This window comes from Rhinolophus sinicus, linkage group LG02 (assembly GCF_036562045.2).
Source record: "Rhinolophus sinicus isolate RSC01 linkage group LG02, ASM3656204v1, whole genome shotgun sequence".
Taxonomy (NCBI): Eukaryota; Metazoa; Chordata; class Mammalia; order Chiroptera; family Rhinolophidae; genus Rhinolophus; species Rhinolophus sinicus.
Genome location: NC_133752.1, coordinates 40,792,500 through 40,813,503, shown reverse-complemented (window position 1 = coordinate 40,813,503; position 21,004 = coordinate 40,792,500).

Sequence of the window (21,004 nt, the reverse complement as noted above, 5' to 3'; positions counted from 1 at the left end):
ACATATTTTTTCTCAAAAGCACAAAGAATATTCATCAAAATGGACTATATCCAGCATTGCCCTGATACCAAAATTAAAGACAATACCAGAAAAAACTACAGACTAGTATCCCTCATGAACATACACAGAAAAATAATTAACAAATTGCTAACAAATCAAACCTATTAACATACAAAGAATAATACACTATGACCAAGGGAATTGTGTCCTGGGAACTCAAGGCTAAATCAATATGTATTTGAAAATCAACCAATGTGATCAAACCATATTAAGAAACTAAAAATAAAACCCATAGATTTGTATCAGTTGAAGCAGAAAAAGCATTTGACAAAATTCAACATCTCTTCATAATAAAAACTACACAGTTAATCAGGAATAGAAGGGGAACTTCCTTAACCTGATGAAAGGTATCTACAAAAACCTAGAGCTAACATCATGATTATGGTAAAACAATGAATGCTTTCCCCGTGAGATAGAGAATAAGGCAGGTCTGTCCATTGTCTCCAATTTCATTCAACATTGTACTGGAAGTCCTAGCCAGTACAATAAAGCCAGGCAACAGATTGGAAAGTAAGAATTAATCTGTTCCTATTTACAGATGACATGCTTGAATACGTAAAAAAATTTCATGGAATCAACAAAAAAGTTCTTAGAACTACTATGTGAGTTTAGCAAGATTGCAGGTTACAAGTTCAACACTGAAAAATTAGTCGTATTTGTATATACTAGCAATGAACAATTGAAAGCTCAAATTTTTAAAAAATAGCATTTATAATAATTCAAAAAAATGAAATATTTAGGAATAAATCTAACAACTTCCAAATACTGATTAAAGAAATCAAAATTAAGTTTTGCCCAGAGAAAGACACTGTTAAGAAATTAAAAAGACAAAGTAAAATCTTGAAGAAAATACTTACAAATCATATAACAATGTATATTTGTATAGAATACATAGGAACTCTTAAAACCCAATAATAAAGAAATAAAAAAATAAAAATAATGAAAAAATGGGATATTTCATATCCTGATTATGGGGACGGTTATATGAATTCATACAAGTGTTAAAACTCAAGGAAATGCACGCATACCCCAAAAGTCAATCTTATTGTTTGTTCATTTAAAAAGTAAAATAAGAAAAGGAGTACTTTAAGAAATAATAATTGGGATTCTAAAATATTAAAATTGCTACCCAAGAAAGTTAATGAAGAGAAATAGAGTTCAACTCATTTTGGTGATTCAAAATGTATATACTATGGATACTAAAGAGAAATTATAAGTCACACATGACTTAATTATCATACCTAAGACCTAATGAAAGAGGACAAAGATTGGAGTCAAAGTCTAGACTATTATGCTTATTAATCCTGCAGTAGATGTTGGTTGGAAGATTCTAATTTTCAATAATAAATTGCCCAAAACATAAACCATGGTGATTTAATACACAGGCTCTAAGAACCGATTTTGCCAAAAGGATGTACAGTACAAAACAGAGGTTCAGAAGCAAGACATCCAGATGGTAGTTAGAAAACAAGAAAGGTACACAGGCACTTTCTGTATTATAATTCCTTTATACGAAAGGAATATGCTTTTTCTGAATTTTCTGGTTTTCTAAATGCTTTTTCTCCCATACCAGACTCTAAGTTTGTTGAGTACAAGAGCCAAGGAAGAGCCTTAAAGGTGGCAATCTTGTTGGAGTATGTGGTAGAAGTGTTATTATCTTAACAGGATGTGTAGAAGGTACATTAAAATATTAGACGTAGTGCTTTTCATTAGATTGTGTGCTTATTTGGGACAGATGATGGTGAATAACAGAGATTATGGTGGATCTAACCACACCCTAACCACCCACTGACACTGTCAATGATACACAATGTGTTGTTCATGTTTATATCCCCTGCAACACTGAGCATATTGATTGGCACATAATAAGTCCTTAATCAACATTGTTCAATTGAAATTGAGCAGAATGCTTCCTGGAATTCTAAGTTGTTTCTTAAATTCTCAGAGAAAATAAGATCATATTAGATAAAGTGTAAAACATGGTGAGAAAAGGGGCCAATCAAAGAATAATTTTATCCCTCGTGCTAATTTCTTTGAATAACTCTGGTTCTCAATTAAACATAGATATTATTTAGGGTGAGTGCAGAAAACTGAATTTTTTATGTCCTTGGAAGAAGTTACAACTGCAAAGAAGCACAAAATCTTAAGAATTTAAAATGTTCTCAGCTGATATTTACTGCTCAGACTCCTTATAGAGAAAAGCTCATTATATTGGTAAACACATTGTATTTTGAGAATAAATATAATTGCCCCACTAGAAGTCACACAAAAGTTAATCACTTATGATCCCAACAAGTTCAAAGTTTTGAAACATGAACACAATTTTTAATCAATTCAAGGTATCTAATGAGGTATTTAAGTGAAGAAAAAATGACCTTTGGTTCTATTTTTACTTTGCCTGGGTGATTAATTTCTTTTCTTTTCTTTTCTTTCTTTCTTTTTTTTTTTTTTTTTTTTTTTTTTGCTTTACACACCCTGCCATAAACCTTTTTATTTACACTTTATTGTAACTGACTTCATGTCATTTGCTCTTGCTTAATAATAATCAGTTAACAGCAAGGGCAGGTGTTCTCAAGGATGTGGCCCTTTCGTAGAGTGAATCCAAACAGGTTTTTTTTTTTTTTTAATCATCATAAAAAGCAAAAAGAAAACTCATTCTGGTATCTGGCAGGGAAAATAACATGTATATGCAAAAAAATAAATAAATAAAATGCCAAGGATGGGGATCTAGAATAGTAAAAATTAATAGTAACCTATTCATTCTAAATTTATTTGTTGCCCTTCTTTTTTTGTTGTTGCCCTTCTTTTTAATAATTGTATTTGATCAATCACACCTAGTGGTGATCTCTACTAGCATCTTAATTTTTGCATGGCTTTTGTTGTACCTTTTTTATGTTTAGCTATAAAAATTATAATTAAACTTTTGGTTGAATTACCATAGAGTTTGAGTTTGATTACTGATTTTCTGAGGTCATGACAATAATTCACTTTCCTACCCTTTCACCAATGAGCAATTCTTTTTCTGCTGTCCTATTCAATTTAGAAATGCATTCTCTTTTCTTTCATTGTCCCACTTTTACACACTTGAGTACCGAGTTTGCTCCAAACTGTATTCCACATCCATTCTTCCAAAATTTCCTAGTCCAATCTTCTGGTCAAATCCATTTCTTCAAGATGGTCTGAGGATGTCCTCAAACTTGCCCCCATTCTTCTCTTGGTCCTTTCTCCCACTAAATTACCATGATTTTAAGAATAATCTTTAGCTGTACATTGTTAGAGCTTGACGTTGAGACTGCTGACTGCCCAATGAACTCACAAGTGTAGGTAGTGTGCTCCATGGGGGGGCAAGTCTTTCACTAACACCAACAGGGTCGTAATCCTTGCTACAAGTGTTATTTGAATGCAAGAGAGCTTTAAGGAGAGATGAAAACATTTGAAAAATGTTCTGTTTTCTTCCGCTTTTCTCTGCTTGGCCCTCTCAGGCATCAGTTGGCCTTTCTGTTTTCAGACCAATTTGATGAATCCTGATATAAGATCCTAAAAAGGGAGCTAACTCAGTGGGTCTGATGTGGTGGATGTTGACCTGGGAAGTTCTTCACATGCATGGCACGCACGGGAGATCATGCCTGAGCTCTTCTTCTACAGAAGCCCTGAACAGATTGAAAAGGAACAGAGGTCACTGCTAAAAAGGCTGTGACCAAGAAGACATTTCAAGGTGAATCGACTGCTCCAGTTCACTGCTACTCAACCTGAGATCACAGACTGGTCTTAAGGTATACAGGTGCCCTCTGTGCCTATTTAGCAAAGACAGGAGTGCTCAGGCTGCCACTGAAGACTGGCCTGCAGCTCCCACTGCTCAGGCCATTAAATGAGTAGGAAAAACCACAGAGTGATTTTCAGTTGTTCTTTCACAAACTCCTAAACAAAATGAAAATAAAGCTGATGGAAAATAAAGTCACTAAAATTTGTGTCCATTAAAAAAAAAAAATCTTTAGATTAAACAAGGAATATCCTGGGACATGGTTAAAAGTTAATATGTAGAGGTTTTTCCAGTCAAGATGACAGAGTACGTAAATGCTGTGCTTGTTTCCTCTTACAATCATGTCAAAATTACAATCAAAGTACAGAACAACCATCATTGAGAATCACCTGAAGTCTAGCAAAACCAAAGCCCTAAAACTAAGTACATACAAAAGAAGCCACCTTGAGACTGGAAGGAGGGGCAGAGATGCAGAACAGGCTGGTCCCACAAGTGACCATTAAAAATCAGGTGAGATATCTCAGTTGTGGAGGTCCCCCTTCAAGGAGCAAGGGGTCAGAGTGCCACATCAGCCTCCCCAGCCCAGGGTTTCAATTCCAGGAAGAGAAGTCACCATAACTTCTGGTTGTAAAAATCAGTGAGGATTGTGGCTGAGTGAGATGAGGGTGGCTAAAGTCACAGGAGCTCCTCTTAAAGGGCCCATTCACGGACTTGCTTACTGACAGATCCATTCACTCTGAGCTCCAGAAATGGGGCAGCAGCTTCAAAGGTACCAGGGACAGACATATGGGGAGGAACTGAGTTGTCTGGCTTCAGAGCAAGGGCTGGAGGGGACGCTCTCTCCTGGATGGAGGAGCTAGTGGAAGCCATTGTTTCTTTCTTGAGTCCTTCTTTCTCCCAGTATTCACACACAGATTGCCAATTTAACTGAATCTCCATCAATCTGGCTATCCCCATTCATCCACCCCACCCCAGAGATTCTTAGATGCCACCCCACCCAACTTTCAGGCCACTTTTAGTGGTTTTTCTATATAAATGGCCTGCCTTGCCTCATAAAGCAGACTTTCCTAAAATCTCTCAAAGGTTTAAATACCCCAAACAAGCAGCATCTTGTTTTGGCATCACCTGTACATCTAACTGAGCAGCCCTATACCTGGCACTAGTGACAGGCAGCCTCGGTTCACAGGTTGGCCTCTTGAGACTAGCATGGGTGGCAGCCACCTTCAGATTGCATTGTGGCATATGCCATGTGGCCCTGGGCTGGGCATAGGTTGCAGCTGAATTTGGCCTGCAGTGAGTCCAAAAAAATGAGGACACTTTAAGAGACCTCTGGGACAACCTCCAACATGCCAACATTTGTATCATAGGGATACCAGAAGGAAAAGAGAGACAGCAAGAAATTTAAAAGTTATTTGAAGACATAATGATGGAAAATTCCCCTACCCTGGCAAAGGAAATAGATATTCAAGCCCAGGAAGTGCAGAGTCCCAAACAAGATGAACCCAAAAAGGCTCACACCAAGACATATCATAGTTAAAATGCCAAAGATTAAAGACAAAGAGAGAATCTTAAAAGTACCAAGAGAAAAGCACTTAGTTACCTACAAGGGAGCGCCTATAAGATTGTCAGCTGATTTCTCAACAGAAACTTTACTGGCCATAAGGGATTGGCATGAAATATTCAAAGTGATCAAAAGCAAGGACTTACAACCAAGATTATTCTACCCAGCAATACTATCATTTAGAATCGCAGGACAGATAATGAGCTTCCCAAACAAGAAAAAGCTAAAAGAGTTCAGCACCACCAAGCCAGTAGTCAAGGAATCTTAGAGATACTGCTTTAAGGTGAAAAAAAGAATAATAAAATGGATATAACTACATACTTATGAACAATTAATTTAAATGTAAATGGATTGAATGGGCTAATCAAAAGACAGAGGGTGGCTGAATGGATAAGAAAACAAGACCCTTACATACGCCGCATACAAGAGACTCACTTCAGATCAAAGGATACACACAGACTAAATGTACAGGGATGGAAAAAGATATTTCATAAAAATGGAAAGGAAAAAATCTGGGTAGCAACATTTATTGTAGACGAAATAGACTATAAAACAAAGGCTGTAACTAGAGACAAAGAAGGATCTTGTGTTTTCATTTCTGGGTATTTATCTGAAGAAATGCAAAATGCTACTTTGAGGGCATGTGTGCATCTATGGTATGGGTTCATTGCAGCATTATTTACAATAGCCAAGATCTGAAGGCAACCTGGGTGTCCCTAAATGGATGAATCTTACATATATACAATGGAATATTACCCAGCCATAAAAAAAAACACACAAAAAAACACGAAATCTTGCCATCTGCAACAACATGGATGGAACTAGAGAGTATTGTGTTGAGTGTAGTAAATCAGATAGAGAAAGAGAGATGTCATATGAGTTCACTTATAAGTGGAATCTAAAGAACACAATAACCAAATAAAACAGAAACAAACTCATAGATACAGACATTTTGTTGGTTGTCAGATGAGAGGGGAACCGGGGATGAGTGAAAAAGAGAAAGGGACTAAGAAATACAAATTGGTTGTTACAGAGTAGACATGGGGATGTAGTGTATAGTAAAAGGAATATAGCCAATAATATTGTAATAACTATGTATGGTGTCAGACGGGTACTAGATTTATCAGAGTGATAGATGGGAAGGAGGTTGAGGGGAAGGGTGAAAAAACTAAAGAGATTAAGAAATACAGATTGGTAGTTACAAAATAATCATGGAGAGGTAAAGTAAAGCATAGGGAATATAGTCAATAATATGGCAATAACTATGTATAGTGCCAGATGGGTAGTAGACTAGTCAGGGGGATCACTTCTTAAATTATATAAATATCTAACCACTGTGCTACACACTTGAAATTAATATAAAATAATACTGAATGTCAAGTGTAATTGAAAAATTAAAAAAGAGGGGGGAAAGTTTAAGGGGAATAAGAGATTCAAATTTCCAGGCATAAAACAAATAAGTCTTGGGGATGTAATATACAACATAGGAAATTTAGTCAATAATATTGTGATTGTGTGGTATAGTGTCAGATAGTTGTTGGACTTATGGTGATCACTTCTTTGGTATATAAATGTTAAATAACTATGGTATACACCTGAAACTAATATAACATTGTATGTTAGTTATATTTTAATAAAAAAATTAAAAAAAAATAAAATAAATAGTAAAGCAGCTAACTACAATCTACTAGTGAAATTCAGAGGAAAAAATTATGTAATTTGAGAAAGCCTATCTAGCCATTAGTATATTGATATGAATTAATTTTATTTAGTGTCCTGAAGGGATGACATTCAGGAACTAAAATGAAAGGCTTAAATTAATCTGGTCTTGGAGCAACAGTGAGGGTCAGGATAAAAAGAAAGAAATATAATAAGGGGGACAGAGAAGTAGAGAGAGAGAGAGAGAGAGAGAGAGAGAGAGAGAGGTATTTGGTGTTGATCAGGGTAATGGTGGTTGTTGGACAAGTAGGCATAATTATAGAAGTAACTGAAACAGTTATCAAAAGGAAGGCAGATTCTGCAGGACACAAAATAGAAGCCAGGTGGTCCTCGTTAGGAATGTTTTGATTTGAAAGGGCCTCTCAATCTAAAATCCCAACCCTAGTAGTCTCAGAGCCATTTATTTTGTTATTATTATTATTTTTTTTAATATCTTGTTTGGTTTGGTTTTAGGTATTTACCTAATTAAATTCACATACCCTGAGAAGGTTGTTAGTATGCCAAAATACTACAATGATCTTTCATTCCACTTTTTAAATTAACAAGTTTCACACATCATAGCCAAATTGGTTAAGATGTTTTTATATGCAAGGAACAGAAAATCCCCATTAAAATTAATAATACACTAAAGGAAATTTTTCAGCTCACCTAATGGAGAAGCCGTGGGATCAGTGAGGGTTTGAGTATAGTTTGATCTAAATTTTCACAGTATCGTCAGGACACTTCATCACCTCCTCTGTAATTTTCCCAGCTCTGTCCGCCAACATGGGTTGACTTTTTTGTCAGCTATTCTTCCCTAATGCAAACAATATAGCTGTCAGTTGTTCAGTGCTACATGCTTCCTCATTCACATCCAGAGGGAGAAAGTATGCTTTTCCCAAATAATAAAAAAGAAGTCTTGAGCTCCACTCTGATTGGACTAAATTAGGATCCAATCCATGAACCAAACATTGTGTCAAGAAATGGTGTTACTGTGAATAGCATAAATCTTAGAGCCCATTTTTGTTACCATGAGAAGAGGTTGACTACAGAGGAGACAAACACAGTGTTCAGTATGTAGACCACATGATGGATGTTAATAGGTGAAGATAGAAGTTCAGAACTGGGACACTACCTAAGGATAGGCCTGAGCAAGTTATTTCAGAGGTAAGTCCTATTTTACTGAAGACAGTAGGCATCTGCAGGGTAGGTTATGTCAGGAAAGAAGCGGAGAAGAGGTCTTCCAACAACATATTCCACTATAAGACTCTTCCCTTTTCAGCAGTAAACTCATGTCATGGATACAACCTGTCACATTCTCAGCACAATGACCAGGGTGACTGCACTGGCTCATTGAAAATCTGTGTCACCTACATCTACAGATAAGCTTCCCTTGCCAGTCCAATCCAGTCCAGACTCTTCTGTTAGGTTTTGCTGGTCCTCTGCACTGCTGTAGAAACAACCACCACCTGCTCCTGCCCAGAAGAGGTCTTTTTGCGTCTCAATACAGTTCTGCCTGAATTCTGCCTTTCCTTCTAGTCTGAAATGAGCATATTCCTATATCACATTGAAGTTAATTGAAAGCAACTGGGTTGCTTTCTGTTATTTCCAAAGAATTTTGCCCTTATATCTTCAATTTTGAAGGCTTGTAACTGACCTAAACAAAGTTAGAGACTGGAACCCTTTTGCTTTTAAACACTTCATTTGCCAGAATAAATACTAAAAAGGATTACTGTTAACTAATATTTTTTAACCAAACGTGACAAACTAAGACAGTGGTTTTAGCCCCTGGCAGCACATGAGAATCACCAGGTGCCTTGACCTTTCCTGGAATGATTCCCATTCAATCAGCTTGGCACAAACATTTAAAAACAAAAAGAATTTATTGAAGTACAATGCACATATTTGAAAATTCAACTACTTAAAGTGATATTGAGTATATTCACAGAGTTGGGGTATCCACATTTTTAATGTTCCCCAAGAGTTCTAATATTCAGATAGATAGGGTTGAGAATCACTGAGCTAAAGCAAATTTGTAGACTTTGAAACAAACTAATAATCAATGCAGCTCTAAGTTAAAAAGAACATTCTAAAGTTTGTGGTTCTTAAAAAAGTAATACATGATTTTTTTAGAACAGCTTTACGTTCACTGCAAAATTTAGTGGAGATTATAGAGCTACAATTATGTTTTTTAACGATTGAATTCTCTAATTTAATTTCATTGGCATTCTAAGTCTGAGAAAAAACAGAAAAGTCTCTAATAATGTTCCATGTTTTCTGAGGAAAAAAATTCACAGAATGGTTATTCTCCTTATCAAGAGTTGCTTTGTATTCATGTAAAATGTAAGACAAAATCAAAATAAGGTTTTCCGTTTTTTTTAAGAATCTATTCTACAATTTATTGATCAACACTTTCCTGGCTCTCTTTTATGGGAGAAGTAAAACACTCAAACAAAATTTCAGTGATAAATAACTGAAAATATCCAATATTAATCTAATCCCTATGCATTCTTTTCTTCCTTTGATATAAAAGATTGAAAAGTATTGCAGATTTGTATCTCTCTATATATTTATCTCACAACAGTGTTGCTATTTTCTTTGAAAGAAATATTGATCATCTCAGCTAAATTTGGTTTACAGAAAACATCTATAAGGAGAAAAGTTTTGATATAGAATATTTAGTATGAAGATTTACCTAACCTATTATAAAGGGAGGTCACATTGGTAGTTTCTGAACCATATTAAAGCAAATAAAAGTTTGTGTAGCCATCTGGTGAATTTAGACTGTGTAGTGAACTAGTCAGATCCACTTCACAACCAAATACTAGCCTTAGTGCTGGGTATGTAAAAGTGACAATAGAAAAAGCAACATAGAACATAGTGGTTAGGAAAGAGAATTGTAGAGTCAGAAAAATCTTATTGCGTTTCCTCCATGAATTATCACTGTGATTTTTAGGGAAGATATTCTCTCTAATCTTAATTTTCCCATCACAAAAATTGGGGAGAATTAATGATACCTACTTCCTAAGGATTAATTGGGGCAATATATGTAAAGCACTTAGCTCATGGCCTGGTTTATAATAAATATTCAGCTAACATGAACTAACATGATGGTAATGACATGAAGGAATAGTACATCATTGTGACTGCTCCCTAGAGGTGCTGGAGTGAAGGATGGAAAATAGACTCTTCAAATACATGTTTGGGATCTGGGAATGGAGAGGCTCTATTCTTGCTTCTGAAATTGGGCATGAGAGAGCAAAGGGAACAAGAAGCAATTCAGTTTGACTTTGAGGACAAAGATGGGAGATGAGCCTGGAGAGACAAGCACTAGTGCTAAGAGTGCATTTCAAATTAGATGATGGCCATGAGGAGGAAAAAGGACTTAAGGAAAATGGGGTGGATAGGGTGCTGTGAGAGACAACATTACATTAAGGAAATAGTCACGCCCTCCCCACATCCCTTCTCCATAGAAGGAATACCTCTCCGCCCTGACTGCTGTTAGCCTTGATCCTGTAACTTGCCTTGACCCATGGAATGTAGGCAAATGAAAATGTGTTCATTAGAGTTTAGGACTTACGAGGTATCACTTACCTCTCTGGAAGCTTCTTCCCTCCATCAAGAGAAAAACATGCTCCAAGTAGCCATTGCCCCTTCCGTTTGGGCCCCAGAATGAAACCCATGGAACAGACCTGAACTGGACTCACAGCCTGAAGCACAAACTGCCTATTAAACCAGAGACCGACAAGTGAGAAATAAATGTGTATTGTTGTATGAAACTGAGATTCTGTGGTTATTTTTTACACATAAAAAGCTAAAACAGGACCATACACAAAGGTGGAAAATAACAGCAGGAGAAATGTATATTTGGTGGTTTGCAGGGCATGGGTGTGGGGGAGGAGTGGAGTATGATGGAATAGAATGGAAGTGGCTCAAAATTAAGCAAACTGAATATGAGGTGCCTATGGGACCTCAAATAGTGAAGTGTGAACATATTGGGAGTTAACTGAACATATTTGGGAGTTTAAAGCCATGAAAGGGAATGGAATTTTTAGAGGAAAGAGGACATATATGCTGCTTTCCCTCCATTTGCATGTGACATTCTACTACTTCCTCCCTGAGAATGCTCCCAGTTAGTCCCACACAGAAAAGACCTGGGGGCCCTAGGCACATTTTACAGATAGAGCCACAGGCTTCTTGGGTTATAGCCCATGATTATAAGGTCTAACAATTCAATTGCTAACCTTTTTTGATATCAGAGGGATTATTCATTATAAATTTGTACCAACTGGACAAACAGTTAAATAAGTTTACTCTTTGGAAGTGCTGAAAAGGCTGCGTGAAAAAGTTAGACGACCTGAATTTTTCGCCAACAATTCACGGCTCCTGCATCATGACAATGCACCAGCTCACACGGCACTGTCTGTGAGGGAGTTTTTAGCCAGGAAACAAATAACTGTATCGGAACACCCTCCCTACTCACCTGATCTGGCCCCCAATGACTTCTTTCTTTACCCAAAGATAAAAGGAATATTGAAAGGAAGACATTTTGATGACATTCAGGACGTCAAAGGTAATAGGATGACAGCTCTGATGGCCATTCCAGAAAAAGAGTTCCAAAATCACTTTGAAGTGTGGACTAGGTACTGGCATCAGTGCATAGCTTCCCAAGGGAGTACTTAGAAGGTGAACATTCAGCAGTGAGTTATGTAGCACCTTTTCTAGGATGAGTTCACGAACTTAATTGTCCAGCCTCATACATCAAGGAGAGTCCCTGTGGCTTCTCCAGTCATGCAACTTGTTAGGCCTATGGCCTAAGGGCTGGGATTCTTTACCTGGAATACAACACTGGGGCCTGCTAGGTCTCTGTGCCCTGTCCCAGAGTGTGATGAGAACCTGCTACTGCATCTTCTTCTAGAATTCCCCCAGTAAATGTTTATCCAAGTTAATATGTGTGTAGGTTCAAGTCATTCCACTCTTACTTACTCAGTACCCATTCTCTTGCTTTACCACCCACCTCACTGCCAACACTATTTTCATCTTCTTTGCTAGTTCCTGATTATCCACTTGATTTCTAACACCAGAGTGTCCCCAGGCTCAATCTTTGAACATCTCTATCTACGTTTGCTTACTTGATAAGCTCCTCCAATCACATGAGTTTAAATATTATTCATCATCTGATACCTCCAGTCTGGACTTCCTTCCTAAACTCATAGAATGTTACCAGCTTCATCATAGAACATTCTACTTGACATCTCCATTTGGTGACCAGTAGCCATCTCAAAGTTAACATGTCAAAAACAGGCTTCCTGACCGTGCCTGCCTAAACACGCTGCACACGCAGTCTTCCCTCTTTTAGGAAACCTGTCCAATTGTTCAGATTAAAAATCTTACAGTCCTCTGTGACTCCTCTTTCTTCATGCTTCACACACAATCCATCAAACAAATCCTCTACTCTATTTTCAAAATATATCTGGACTACAACCACTGCCATCACCTCTTTTCTGAATTAGTAATAACCTCTCCTTGGCTTTGCCCTTGCCTCCTGTAGTCTATTATCAATATAGTAACAGTGATCCTTTTTGAAACAAAGTCATATCATCCCACCCTTGTGCTCAAAACCCTCTAATGCTTGTTTGTTTGTTTTGCTGAGTAAGCCTAAAGTTATTACAGTGGAAACAGGGCCTACACACTCTAACTTCCTGCTGTTCCTATGATCCAATCTTGGACCCCTCCAAATCTGCCCAGTGGTAAAGAGCTAAATCATGTGACTCCGTAAGGTGGGCTCCAGTCTTGTGAGTCTATCTTATTAAAATCCTCTCAGAAGTTTAATCCCTTCTTAATGTGTCTATAACATCAAAATGGCATTTGGGTTCTTAGAGGATTCATTGACAAGAATTACAGACCACTTATTATTATGTTGTTATTATAATTATGAACTTACACATGAATATGTTTACTGTGGATGGCTGAGAATAAAATGCTTCCAAGATTCCTAGTTCATATTTTGCTTCGGAATCAGAGTCCTTGAAAAGTTGGATTGCTCTCATTTCTGTACGTTAATCTCTCCCAGCTGATATAGCATGCAAGGGAGTAAAATAGAATCAAAATTGTAAAATAAAAACATTTTAATAATCTCCCTCTAAGAGTGGGCTCTTCACCTTGGTCCAACTCCTGCCTACAATCTTAAATTGAACCTAGAAATGTTAACTCTGAAGCGATAGGGTCAGAAACAATAGCTACCACTTGTTTCCAACAATATTCTATATGGATAGCAGAGGCAGGATTACCGTGAAACTAATAGAGCTTAAACTTTAAGGCCCCTGTATTGTATGAGTCCCTTGAGCACTTGTGGCTGGGAGTTGTGGAGAGTTCCAGGTGGGGTAAGAAAGACAGGCGGCAATCAGGAAGCATTTCTATGTAACTTTTTCTGGAAAATTGCCTAAAGGTGTCTTAGAAGATAGCAGGCTGAATCTCCAAGTCTCCAGTAATTTATTGTGATTTTAAAAATTCGAATTATTAACTTTCTTATCTAATTTTGTATTTATATTTTCAAAGAGGCAACTCCCAACCCTACCAGATTGTATAAACTCAAGTCTACACCAAGCCTGGATCTACCCCACTGGATGGTAAATTCTTATTAATGATGTAGATGGTTCACCCAGTTCCTAAAGAATAAAAAATTTTCCAAGATAATCAGATGTCTTGTCTTATATTTATAAGGACTATTTTTGGTATAATTTGAGGATTTTGACATTTTTTCAGCACTCTGATTGAGAAAAATATTAACTGTAAGAAGTATTAGCAATTCTACTTCAGTTGGTACAACATTATACCTCCCAAAGAGAGCAACTTGTTCATTCTCATTTGAAAAATGTGGTACCGCACATTGCAATTGAATGACTGACTCTAGACTGAAAAGTAGTAGAAAACCATTTTGAAGATTATATGATTATTCATCCATTTACTCAAATCTTTATGACCTTACCATCATCAGAAAGTACTCAGAGTCTAAATATTTCAATAAAGGATCTAATATGGCTTATAATCACTCTTTGGTTAAGCATTTCAAAACAAGATTGTTATTTATTCACTTACTAGTAGTACTATTATACAAAGGGTCTGTATTCTTATTGATTACATCTTGTCTTCTAAAAAAGCTTCCTAGTAGGTACTGTATGTTCCTTTAAAATTATTGCTGGCTGTAAAAGTGGGCACACGCACGCCAGAGTGTGCGTTAGGCAGCTTTTACAATGCTCCCTGGGTGTGCTAGGCCTCTGGGGCATGGAGCCAAAAGTGAAGCTGCCATCATTCAACAGCATAAAATGCATACTGTGGTGTGTCATCACAATTATTCCTTTTTATGGCTTTGAAAAAAAGGCTCCACCTTCCCTTCAGTAATTTTAAAGATTAACTTCCAGCTTTCAGAAGTACTCAAAATGGTTCAACTCTGTGTTTTCCATGAACACAATGTGGTTCATTAGAAACTAACTCCTCCTCACCATGCAAACATTTTCATTCATTACAAATCCTAACTTCAAAAAAATGCAAGAATTTGTCAGAAAAAAATGTGGGAGAATTTTTCAAGACTATGTATCTTCTGCAAAACAAACCTGACAGGAATATTTCCAAGACTAAATATTTTTCAAAAACTTGGAATTATTTTGGGGTCTTTCCATGACTTATACATTAATGGATTTTATTTATAAATAATTAAAGACGAATAAAATGTTTCCTAATTGTTGGACTCCTTTTAAAGTGAACCCATTATTTCCCACAAACTTAGCATCTAATAGTTGAGGGATAATAAAAACAAATAAAAAAACATTAATACCAGCGATCAGTTGTTTGCTAGAACTTTAAAGTTTGAGTTAACATTCATCTCAAGTCTTTTTCAATCTAAGTTATAGAAATATATGCAACAAATTACATTTTCAATCAAAGGGACATACACCCTGTGGTTGAAATTATAAAAGAAAGACTTGGTGATATTGATGGGAATCAGGCAGTGATTGGAGTGGATGAATTCAGATGAAGACAGTTTAGGGAAATTTTACAGAAATACTACTGTTTCAGAGAATAGTGATGGAGGGAAAGGATGTCATATAAGGATGAGGAATGAGTATAACATCCTTAATAGAATTTATTATGGGAAAATACATGGGCAAGAAGGAATCATTTTTATGCTGTCTTAAAGTGGGGAAGGCTACTTAGAGATCCTTTGGTTCAATTTCCTTGTATAAAACAATCTGCTGGGTGGTTTTCAATCATCTCGTTTGAGAGAACCCTTTAAAATAGTCATCCAGGCTTCCTTTGGGCATGTATTGTGAAAACAAATAAACAAACCTTATTATTTTGTGTGGTTCCCCTTCCCCAGTTCAGCAACTGAACAAGTTGGTATTCTTAATGGGCTGAAAATTACTATAATTTGTGCCCACCAGACTCTTTTTTTCTGTTCTATAAAATAATACAAAGTCTACTTTTCCAAGGGTTTGTAGACACCTGTCAAACATCTCTGCATCCTTCCTTCCCTAACTCTCTGTACACTAGACAATGAACCCCTCTTTGCAGAATAATATCTCATCTGACATGTGTCTAGACTCCTCACTGCACCCTTTGCATGCATCTTAAGGTTATCAGTGTCCTTAACGGGGAGCACCCAGACTTAGTCATAACTGCATGGCACAATGGAATTTTACTTTTGTTGACTTTATTGACCTAAGTAATATGCTATTAAAGTAGTCAACATTTACATTGGCTTTCTTAAGATTTTAGTTCATTATTGATTTAGATTGACCTTTCATCAGATAAAATGGTCAGGGCATTTTTAAGAACCATTTTGTACAGTTAAATTAGGTCTTCTATGTCTTAGTATTAGTGACTAAAGAAAATATAGTATAGGAATTTACACTTAGGCCTATTTCATTTCGTTCATTTATTTCAGCCTCTCACTGCAGCCTACAAATATTTTTTAGTCATCAATAGATTAGCCAGACCACCTAGATTTATGTCACTTGCAAACATGATAGACCTGTCTTTCATGTAAACAGATATGTGCATACATGGAGCATGGCCTTTAGAAACAGATGATTTTGCAGTCTGGATTTTCTAATTACTATCTATGACTTTTGCAAAGTCACTTAACCTCTCTGAGCCTCCATCAGATGGGAAAAATAATGCTTGCTTTTCATGGAGTTGTAGTGAGAATGAAATGCAATATTGTATGTAAAGTGCTTACCTGTGTTTGGTCCGTAGTTATATGTGTCAGGTATCATTATCTCCTGTAGGAGTGGGGTAGAGGAAGAAGCAAGAGTAGTAGTAATAGTAAAAGAAGCAAATGTGTTTATCTGGCAAGATAGAATTCATAATCACTTGAAAATGAAAGCAGAGGGTATTGACTACTGATTGACATATGTTAAGGTTCATGGGCAACCAGATTATTTTTTTTATGAATAATTAAAACTAACTACTGGATTTTGAGTTTAATAACAGGGTCAGTACCATATCTGAAACTAATTACCGATAGTCTACATTTATTTTATTGAGAAGAAGTGAGGCCGGAGGCCAGACAGGCTGTTAGCCCCACTGAATACATCTGGACAACAGTTCAGGGAGGCAGCCAGCTAGGAAAAAGTAGTTTTTTCAGAAGATGGAAAAATCACCAAAGACTTACATGCATATAATCAATCCATATACAACTTTCATTCCTATCAGTGAGGCTGGCATTGTAATTGTAGCTCTCCTATCTCCCCTTGATCAAATTTTAACTACCTATAACAGCATTGAGGTTGGAGTGGAGATCTGAGCACACAGTATGATTTTCCTCAAGTTTACCTCATCTAGACATGGCACTGCGCCTTAGACATCAGATCCAGAAAGCCTGGTATTGCCAAGAAGAAAAAAAAAATCTCAATGCCAAATTCTGCCCCAAGGAAGAAGCTGGGGGTTTAACTCTTTCCTTCTAAGAATATAATAGTAATGAGTATTTACTGAGCACTCATTGTGAGTCACTATTCTAACAACTTTATGGTATAATCTCACATAATCCTCACAACGACCACCTGAAGTAGGTTCTACCAATTTTCTCCATTTCACAGAGGAGATGATTGAAGCACTGAGAGGTGAAATAACTTGTCTGAGGTCTCAGAGCAGGCAAGTGATGGAGCCAGGATTTCAAGTGGACAATATCACTTAGAGTCTATTCTTTTAGACTCTATTCGCTTTTGGTCAGCATTTATTGTTTTCTGAGGGTAGGTTGTCTTTGGTGCACCCTAGATAATTTGGGGAACAATACAAAGGGTAAAATTAGTAAATAAATAAGCAACTGATAAAACCTGATAAATCACTTACAACATTGAGTTGTTGTGGACACTGTATATTACATCCCTTAGTGCCCCAATATAAAGCTCCATAGAGAAATTTTTTTCTAAAATGTAGACCAGAAGTTTGATTCTCTTAAAGAAACTGCCAATTTGTGTGTGTGTGTGTGTGTGTGTGTGTGTGTGTGTGTATGTAAGTGTATCACTTGAATTAAAAGAGATAATATTAATTAAAATAGGATGAAGAAGGTCATTTTAGGAGATATCATAATATAGTGGAAGAGCAGTGATTTGGAGACAGAGACCTGGGTTTGAGTCCCCAAATTCATGTTACACACTTACCAGATGAATGGTCTCTAGCAAATTACTTAACCTCTGGGGACTTCAGTTTTCTATAAAATAGGGATCACAATATTAGTCTTAACTAAGTTATAACATTATTGTACAAATTAAATAGGATAATGTATGTAAAAGTATTTTTCAAACTGTAAAACACTCTATTTTAGTTACATTAAGACTTACAATCAAACCGGAATTTTCTCTTACATGAAAGATAATTTCCTTAAAGAAGAAATCTTTTAATTCTTCAACAGAATTTTATATTGCTTAAAAACAATATAATCCTACTCATTTTAAAGGGCTTAAATTAATTCCTTCTTTATTAGAACCATGAGTTTGTAGTTCCATTTTCCACTGGAGAAAAATAGAAAATTATGGCGAGGAAAGGGCAAGCACATTGTTAAGGGCTGTAAAGGATAACGAGGCCACATGCAAATCATTTTCAAACCTGAAGCTCTGGGCTGCCCTGTCTTTACTGCAAGGCAAAACTGCACCATTGCCTTGGCAACTCACTGTCTTTTTTCTTGCAGTTTCTCAAAATCTCTACCCTGAACTCATCCTAAAATGGAAGGATAGAAATAAAGAAAAGGAAGCAATGTCTGTTGTTCAACGAAGATCAATATTAACAGTAATTGAAAACAGCATCATTGATTTGGACCCCAAGCCACATTCATTGTCTATGCATCTACTGCTGATCTGTGTGTATATGGGGGAGGGGGGGTTGCAGAATTCAGTTTCTTCTTCTTTGAGTGTTGCTCAGTTTTTCTGCCAGTGTTGTAAGAACATCGCTAAAAGGCACAAAAGCTCACAGAGGTGTCAAACAGCAGGGATGAGAGGCTGAGCTTTCCCTCATCCGTGAAGGAGTCAATTAAAGAACAAAGACAACTCTTGGATTTTAAGATCACCAGTCCAAGTTGTTCCAGAATTCTCATGTGTATTTCAAATTCAATCTCCTTGTATTTCTTCTTTAACCCTAGAAAATGTAATTATGTGGTGGTGTTGTTCTTTAAAGAGCACAATTATAAAAAACATTTAGTTTTTTCTTATATTTTGTAACCATGTGTGTTTCTGTTTAATCTTGTCTCCATAGGAATGATTCTAAGATTAAACAGCAACTTGCATCAGGAAAACTTTAAGGAGGGCCCTCCAGTGCTTAGCCATCATTTCAATCTCCTCAAGTTTAAATATCCTATGTTTTTTCCTTCTTTCTGATAATGATTTCTTGTGTTCAGGCGCCAAGAGAGCTGAGAAGGAAGGGAGAATAAGAACAAAGCGTATCCTCAGTCAAGGGCTCTTTCATTGTTGGTTAGATTAGGGATGACTTCAACTTCTTATGTAAAGTGCACACTGTAAACTAATCTTTGTTTCTGCAGTTTAGATAAGATTATTTCAATAGACGTCAGTTTCAGTATTGGATTTGCTCTTTCTTGTACTGATGTTCTTTTTGCCCAATGATCTACGTGACTGTCATTTGACATACATTTGCCGTATCTGAATTATATCTTGTGGGTTTATGCCAGGAGCAAAACATTATTTGTGTTTATATCAGTAGGTGAACTTTAAAGGTGCGTCTATTGACTTTTTGAATATCAACAAACTAAGTGCAGCAATATTCTTTGGGTTAGTTCATAAAATCCTAACTGAACACATGTGACGTGTGCACATAGTCTTTAAAGACATATACGGATATATGTTAATTTTATATTCATTTCTATATTCTTAAATTTATATAAGTTAATTTTAAACAATATAATTTACTGAAATCCCATTATATGTCAATATAGTGTGACCCAATATTTAAGTTGCTAAAAAGACTAATTCCATTTCATTTTAAAGGCTATGTCAGAAACAATATATTTTTATATTATGTAGACTATGAATACTTCATATACTATTTAGTCCATCATACATATTTTATATATGAGTATACCCGAAGGAGGAAGTATGCATATCAATCCAATAAATATTTACGAAAATTAAATTAAAAGAAAACTTTTAAAGCAAAAAATTAGTAACAAAAGCAGGTTTACTTGAGATCTCAGCTGGTCAATGAATCCCAATAAAAAATATTACCTATTCATAGAACTACATATTTACCATAAATTTCAGGAATGAATCAGTTTGATTCTTTCTAAGTTTAATTATAAAGACAAAAATGACTACAGTGCAAAGAATGTAAACTAAAACTCAAATATTGAGATTAAAGGTGGAGGCTACTAATATTTCTAGGCGGAAGATCTGATTTTAAAAGATGTAAAATAGTGACGAATAAAAATATAAATGGAGAGTCCCCTGCATTGTAAAGAACCTACAATTTGGTGTTTAAAATTATATGCTGTGATTGTGGTTGCTTAAGGTTTTAACTGAAATTATTTTATGTGTATATAAATCTCAGATAGGGTATTTGGGAATGCATATATTTCTTTTCTATTTACTATTACCATGTCTAAAAGCTAGAAACCTATTCTCAGAAAATTGGATTTTCAAGAAAAATTCTTTTAAAAACGACCTATTTTCAGTAGTTAAAATTAGATAATAGCCTGGTCACATTCACAGAGCCATCAGGAGAAGAAAATAACTTAAGAATCTTTCTACTTGTGTTCTAGATCTCATCTCTATTTTTCAGAGATCCTGAGCCATCCATTATTGTCTTTTCTCTCAAATTTCACATCTAAAGAACTAAACAGATACACGAAAAACCCTTCCACAGTTTTGTTCTCCACTATATACTATCCCGGTTTTCATCCAGATCTGTCTTAATATTTATATTCTTTAACTTTTGTCCACCTTTACTTCTCAAACCAATGTAATTTGATTTTCACCCTATCACTGCACAGAAAGTTCACTCAAAGGTCAAGGTAACCTCCTAAAAGACATGAATACTGCTAATCCTTAAATTCCTTGATCTCCTGACAGCTTTGGAACTCTCTTTCATATTTCCATATCGCCTATACTCTCCTTGAATTTTTTCATTCTCTGTAGCAACATTTTATTCCTCTGATAATCTCATTTTATGCAATCCATTCTCCCTGGGAAATCTTGTTTATATCAGTGACTTTATTTACTAACCATGTACTGATGACTCCCACTTCTGTAATTCCACCATAATCTTCTGGGCTTCAGACTTATAATACTTTCATAATGATTTCAGGATTTCTTCATGTGGATGATATAGACTTCTTTAGCTGAACTTATCCAAATATCCAAAGTCATTGTTTGCCCTCAGCTCCCTTCAAAGCCTTTCAATTTCTGTCCCCAATCTCTGTT